This window comes from Chiloscyllium punctatum, chromosome 36, assembly GCF_047496795.1.
Source record: "Chiloscyllium punctatum isolate Juve2018m chromosome 36, sChiPun1.3, whole genome shotgun sequence".
In the NCBI taxonomy this organism is placed as follows: domain Eukaryota; kingdom Metazoa; phylum Chordata; class Chondrichthyes; order Orectolobiformes; family Hemiscylliidae; genus Chiloscyllium; species Chiloscyllium punctatum.
The window spans coordinates 17,196,805-17,204,525 of NC_092774.1; the positions used below are offsets into that span (position 1 = coordinate 17,196,805).

The following is a 7,721-nucleotide window of genomic DNA, read 5'->3' on the forward strand; positions in this document are numbered from 1 at the left end:
CAGCAAGATTCAAAAACCCAAATGGACAGGGTCCACTCCTTTTTGTTCAGATTCCAGTATTCTCTCCTCGTCTTTCCCCCTTTTGATTGGTGCGGTCAATCAATTCTCAATGGTGCAGTTGGACCCAAGCTGAGCGCCCAGCGACTGTGACCGCCGTAGGGGTGGGAAGTAAAACCTGGAAGGGGCCATCCCAACGAGGGTGGAGACCTTTGCCAGTCCAGTTCTTGACGAGCACCAACAAACCGGGCTCTACCCGTGACGAGGCTGAAAGGGAGGGAACATCGCTGTAGGTCACACGCTCCTGGGAGTGAAAGGCACGCATAACATTGGTGAGAGCAAGAACATAACCAACGATTGCTTTGGTCATGTGGTGGACGTGGACTGAGAAGGGAGCCGAATCGTTCCAAGGGGTACGGAGGGGGTGACCAGAGAGACTCTCAGCTGGAGACAGTCGTGTCTTGCCCGCAGACATGGATCACATCTGGAATAAGGCCACAGGGATTAACATAACCAGGAGAGGCCAGACTCGGCCATTAATTTGGCAAGTTTAGTCTTGAGTCTGGTTAAAATATTCAACAAGGCCGGTCACCTGAGGATGATAAGCACCATGCAGTTGCCGACAAATACAAAGCTGGGAACAGAGTTCTCCGTTAATATTATATGCAAAGTGTGGTCCATTATCTGAGCTAATACACGCAGGTATACTGAAGGGGGGAATTATTTCCTTAAACAAAATCTTCACCACAGTCTCAGCAGTAGCGTTAGGAGGAGGGTAGGCTTCAATCCACTTCAAAAAGACATCAACAATAAGCAAAACATATTTATAGCAACTCAACTCATTTCTCCAACTCAATGAAGTCCAGTTGAAGTGTCTCCAAGGGACCCTCCAGCAAGGGAGTTCTTGTAGAGATACTTGAACGAAGAGGTGGGGGATCGCCTACCCACTGACCTGTTTGATCACGTACAACATCCTGATCGGGAAAGTCACTGACTGAGTATCGATGCGATCTGAAAATGATCTGAGATTATCCTGGTGTCATCTGGTGCACCAGACCAGACGCTTTCAACGTGGAGTCGCTTGAGCGATGGAGTGAGCTGCAAGAGGAAGTGGTGGGTGCTGGTACGATGACAAGTTAAAAGGCTCCTGGACGGGCATCTCAATACGAAGGGTACAGATGGGTCGATGCCAAGTGATGGTAAACTGGAGTCATAGAGATGTACAGCACAGAAACAGACCCTTCGGTCCAACTCGTCCTTGCTGACAAGAGAGCTAACCCAATTTCGTCCCAGCTGCCAGCACCCGGCCCATATAGGGGCCAAGTGATGGCAAATGTGACTAGATTAATTTAGGATATCTGGGCAGGTTGGGCCAAAGGGTCTGTTTCCGTGCTGTGTGACTCTAATTGTCTTCAGTGAAAGCAGAAGTGTGGTTGTGAAGGCTGGACTTTCAGAGCATGTTTTGCCCTGACTGGAAGCAGAAGAGTTTGTCTGAAGTGTGTCGGTGTTAATGCCTTGATGTCTCATTTTGCTCCCACCTTTTCGGGGTCATTAACCATTTTGTGTCTGGTCCTTCCTCAAGAAGCTGCATTGCAGGTTCACCCTGAATTGACACTTTTGTATTGCTTCCCAAAATCAGACCTGCTCACTCTCAGCAGGATCCCAGTGTTGTGAAAGATATTAACTTTCAGGTGGAGGTATCCAAAATTCAGAGAGATGTCAGTCTTGATGTTTTTGCTTTTTCTGCCCCTGTAAGATCCTGAATCAGCACCTTCAGGGGAATTAGTTAGAGCGGAGTGAGAACAGAGGGGAAGGGAAGAGTGGGATGGTGCTTTCAATTTTGTGGAACAACAAAAGATTATTCCACAGAAAGTAGAATTGCTTGTTCTGAATTTCTACCCTACACTGATAGTGATGACTTTTGTAATCTCTTTATGCAGAGTATATGAAAATCTGAAGACTGAAGTTTCAAAATCAACGGATGAAGGGCTTATTCCCGAAACATTGACTCTCCTGCTCCTCGGATGCTGCCTGACCTGCTGTGCTTTTCCAGCGCCACATTTTTTGACTGACTCTCCAGTGTCTGCAGTCCTCACTTTGACGTCAATGTCTGACAGTCTCTCAATTCATCAGGACCTCAACGATTTTTGACTGTGATTTCTGTGAGAGGGATCTACACTTTTTGGTTCCTGTTTGAGGACGTTTTCAGCATAAGTGGGACTGGACCAGAGACCCCACTGTTACAGCGCACTGTGCGTGGAGACTGGAACAGTTATACGGCCTGGGAAGGGGACTTCACGGCAGGGAGGGGCTCTACACGTGTTTGTGTGCAGCCGAAGCTTTGGCCATGGAGAAACCAGAGGAATCAGGCCCTGTGGAGAAACCGTGGAAGTGTGGTGACTGTGGGAGAGGCTTCCTTGTCCCGTCTGCCCTGGAGAATCGTCAGCGCAGTCACACCGGGGAGAGGCCGTTCCCCTGCACCGACTGCGGGATGGTCTTCAGACATTCCTCCCACCTGTTGGCCCACCAGCGGGTCCACACGGGGGAGAGGCCCTTCAGCTGCCCCGAGTGTGGGAAGGCCTTCAGCACATCTTCCTCCCTGCTGACCCACCAACGGATCCACACCGGGGAGAGGCCGTTCACCTGCTCTCAGTGCATGAAGGGCTTCACCTACTCCTCCCACCTGCGGAGCCACCAGCGAGTTCACGTGCCATCGCAGGGAGATTGAAGGAGTGACGGCCGAGTGCCATTATCGATTGGACTATCAACCCGGTTCCGGGGAGTCCTGGGTTTGAATCCCACCAAGACAGATGGCAGAATCGGTATTCGGTCAGAAATGTGGAGTTCGGAATCTAACGATGAGACCGTTTCAGGGAGGGGGTGGTGCGGGGGAGAAAGCCCCCATCTGATTTCCCTCTCTCCCTTGTTAGGGAAGGGAACCACCATTGGGGGAAAGGATTCACTCAATCTTTCCAGCTGCATCCTTTACCCGGTCTGGCCTACACCTGACTCCAGACCCACAGCAGTCTGGTTGACTCTACACTGCCCCTTCCTGGCAAATGAGCGGGGAGAAACTTACTTGGAGACAGGGTATGGGTTAAAATTGCTGAGTGAGGCAATACTTCCTTTGGGTTACAGATGTACCAAGGATCCAATTACAAAGGGACAACTTGGTGCTGACCAATAGTAAAGACAGTGAGGGGGGGGTGGGACAAGGGGAGGTGTGGTGTGTGCACTTTGACCTTGAGCTGTTCAAAAAGCACCTGCTTTTTCTCTGCATTTTTGCTGGGGGGATCTGAAGCTGTAACAAAGTTGGGTCACAATAAAGGTTACCTGAACTTAACACCGGGCTCAGACTCTCATTGAAAGCTTTGAGCTCCAAGAGGTTTTTGTTTTAAAGCTGCTCATTTCTTTCAGCCTCCTGCACTAAGTTTAGAACATAGAACATAGAACATAGAACAGTACAGTGCAGAACAGGCCTTTCAGCCCTCGATGTTGCGCTGACCTGTGAACTATTCTCAGCTTGTCCCCCTACACTATCCCAAAATCAACCATGTGCTTATCTAAGGATTGTTTACATCTCCCTAATGTGGCTGAGTTGACTACCTTAGCAGGTAGGGCATTCCACCCCCTTACCACTCTCTGCATAAAGAACTTGCCTCTGACATCTGTCTTAGATCTATCACCCCTCAATTTGTAGTTATGTCCCCTCGTACAAGCTGACGTCACCATGCTAGGAAAGAGTCTTTCACTGTCTACCCTATCTAATCCTCTGATTACCTTGTATGTCTCTATCAAATCCCCTCTTAGCCTTCTTCTTTCCAATGAGAACAGACCCAAGTCTCTCAACCTTTCCTCATAAGACCCTCCCTCCAGACCAGGCAACAACCTGGTAAATCTCCTCTGCACCGTTTCCAATACTTCCCACATCCTTCCTGAAATATGGGGACCAGAACTATACACAATATTCCAAGTGTGGCCGCACCAGCGTTTTGTATAGTTGCAGCATGATATTGCGGTTCCGGAACTCAATCCCTCTACGAATGAAACCTAACACACCGTATGCCTTCTTCACAGCACTATCCACCAGGGTGGCAACTTTCAGGGATCTATGTACATGGACTCCAAGATCACTGCCTTCCTGTTATTCTTCCCAAAGTGAATCACCTCACATTTCGCTGCATTGAACTCCATTTGCCACCTCTCAGCCCAATTCTGCAGTTTATCCAAGTCTCCCTGCAACCTGTAACATTCTTCCAAACTGTCCAGTACTCCATTGACTTTAGTGTCGTCTGCAAATTTACTAATCCATCCACCTATGCCTGCGTCTAAGTCAGTTATAAAAATGACAAACAGCAGTGGTCCCAAAACATCCTTGTGGAACACCACTCGTAACTGGACTCCAGGCTGAATATTTTCCATCAACCACCACTCGCTGCCTTCTTTCAGAAAGCCAGTTTCTAATCCAAACTGCTAAATCACCCTCAATCCCATGCCTCTTCAAAGTTCGGGAGAAGATTTGTAGCTCGGGTGCTCGTTGTTGTGGTCCTGTTCTCCGAGCTGTGAATTTGTGTTTCGTCCCATGTCTAGGTGACATCATCACTATAAATGCTGGAGGAAACATCACACAAGCGCTTCACAGGAGGCTCCCAAGCATTGAGGATGTCACACACAGAGGGGATGAAACGTTTGCAACACATATTCCCAGCTCGGTGAACAGAACCACAATAATGCATGCCTCTGCATTTTCTCCAACAGCCTGCCATGTGGAACCTTTACTGAGGTCCATGTACACCACATCAACTGCCCTACCCTCATCTCCATGCTTGGTCACCTTCTCAATAAACCCAATGAGGTTTGTGAGACATGATCTGACCTTGATGAAACCATGTTGACTATCTGAAATCAAATTGTTCCTTGCTAGATGATTATAAATCCTATCTCTAATATTCCTTTCCAAAAGCTTTCCCTCAACAAAAGTAAGGCTTACCGGTTTATAATTACTTGGGTCATCTCTGCTGCCCTTCTTGAACAAGGGCACAACATTTGCAATCCTCCACTCTGGTACTAAACCTGTAGACAATGACAACTCAAATATCACAGCCAAAGGCTCTTCTATCTCCTCACTCACTTCCCAAAGAATCCTCTGATAAATCCCATCCGGCCCAGGGCATTTGTCTACTTTCACTCCTTCTAGAATTGATAACACCGGTGTGCAACTAACCTCGATCCTTTCGAGTCTAATATCTCATACCTCATTCTTCTCCTCTACAATATTCTCTTTTTCCTGAGTGAAGACCGATGAGAGATATTCATTAACACCTCTCCAATATCCACAGGGCCCACACTCAACTTCCCACTTCTGTCTTTGACTGGCCCTATTCCTACCCTAATCATCCTCTTATTCCTCACATACCTATAGAAAGCTTTAGGGTTCTCCTGTATTCTATTTGTTAAAGACTGCTCATGTCCTCTCTTTGCTCTTAACTCTCTCTTTAGATCCTTCCTCGCTGATCTATAATTCTCCATCGCCTCATCTGAACCATCTTGGCTCATCAACACATAAGCCGTCTCCTTCTTTGTAACAAGAGATGCAATTTCTGTTGTAAACCACGGTTCCCTTACCTTATCACTTCCTCCCTGCCTGACAGGGACATACCTATCAAGGACACACAATATCTGTTCCTTAAACCAGCTCCACATTTCAATTGTCCTTATCCCCTGCATTTTGCTTCCCTATTCTATGCATCCTAAGTCTTGCCTAATTGCATTATAATTGTCCTTCCCCCATCGATAACTCTTGACCTGTGGCATGTTCCTATCCCTTTACATCGCTAAATGAAACCTAACTGAATTATGGTCACTCTCTCCAAAGTGCTTACCTTCCACTAAATCAAACATCTGGCCTGGTTCATATCCAAGCACCAGATCCAGTATGACCTCCCCTCTTGTTGGCCCTTCGACATACTGTGTCAGAAAACCCTCTTGCACACACTGGACAAAAACTGATCCATACGATGTACTAGAGTGAAAGCATTTCCTGTCAATGTTGGGGGAGGTAAAGTCCCCCCTAATGACCATCCTGTTCCTTTCACTCCTACCCAGAATAATTTTTGCTAATCCTCTCTTCGACCTCCTGGAACTCTGCGGAGGCCTATTAAAAAAAACTCCAAGCAGTGTAACGTCTCCTCTCCTGTTTCTAACCTCAGCCCACATTACCTCAGTAGACGAGTCCTCATCAAACGTTCTGTCAGCCACCGTTATACTATCCTTGACTAACAAGGCCACACCTCTCCCTCTTTTACTGCCTTGGCTGTTCTTCATTAAAGATCAAAACCCTGGAACCTGCAACATCCATTCCTCACCCTGCTCTATCCATGTCTCCGAAATGGCCACAACATCCAAGTCCCAGGTACCTATCTGTACTGCAAGCTCACCTACCTTATTGTGGATACTCTGGCATTGATGTAGACACACTTCAAACCACTTCGCTGTCTGCCAGCACATTCCTGTGACCATGAAATCCTGTCCCTGTCCTCCCTCCTCTCATCCTCCTGTGCATTGCAGCTACACCCCCGGTTCCCATCCCCCTGCTGAGTTAGTTTAAACCCACCCGAATAGCACCTGCAAATTTCCCACCCAGGATATTAGTACCCCTCTGGTTCAAGTGAAGACTGTCCTGTTTGTGCAAGTCCCACCTTCCCGAATTATCCAAAAACCTGAAACCCTCCCTCCTGCACTATCCTTGCAGCCACGTGTTCAGCTGATATCTCTCCCTATTCCTTGCCTTTCTCTCATGTGGCATGGGTAACAAACCAGAGATAACTCTGTTTGTTCTAGCCCTCAGCTTCCACCCTAGTTCCCTGAAATCCTGCCTTACATCCCCATCCCTCTTTCTACCTATGTCGTTGGTACCTACGTGGACCATGATTTGGGGCAGGACACCCTCTCCCTTCAGGACCCCAAAGATACGATCCAAGACATCACGCACCCTGGCACCTGAGAGGCAACACACCAACCGCGAGTCTTGTTCGTTCCCAACAAATCTTCTATCTGACCCTCGAAGTATCGACTCCCCAATGACTAATACTCTCCTGCTTTCCCTCCTTTCCTTCTGGTGCAACAGCGATAGGCTTTGTGCCAGAGACCTGGGCCCGAGTGCACACGCCTGGTAGGATGTTTTCCCCCCTCAACAGTACCCTCTGACTTATACAGCAGGAAGAAAATAAAAATAAGTCGTCCCTCCTCTCCCAGGAACCTCTGCTCTCCAACTTCAAATGTAAAACCTCAACTCAGTGACTCCCCACTCCTGGGTTGCTGCGACCGCTGAAAAATAGAAAATGTCACCTTTTTTTGTGGTTAGCACTGCTGCCTCACAGCACCAGAGCCCCGGGTTCAATTCCCCTCCCACGTCTGCGCGGATATCCTCCCACAGTCCCAAGATGTGTGGGTTCGGGTGAATTGGCCACGCTAAATTGCACCATTGTATTAGGTGACGGGGAATGGGGCTGGGTGTTTTGCTCTTCGGTGGGTCGGTGTGGACTAGTTGGGCCGAACGGCCTGTTTCCACACTGTAGGGAATCTGATCTAAAGTTCTGGAATTTATATATTGATGAACTGAAACCTGCAACCCCTTCTAAAAGATGAAGGATTCAGCAGCGGTCCAGGTTTGTGCCAAACATTGCATCGGTTGCAAGACACTGTGATGTTTTGCTATTAATTCT

The 7,721-nt window shown here is 48.0% G+C and overlaps 1 protein-coding gene across 1 annotated transcript in view; it reads right to left on the bottom strand.

Annotated features, from left to right (window-relative positions):
• The window catches only part of LOC140460832 (uncharacterized), a 174,377-nt gene that overhangs the window by 34,255 nt on the left and 132,401 nt on the right, over positions 1–7,721 (bottom strand). The gene's annotated exons all lie outside the window — the stretch shown is intronic.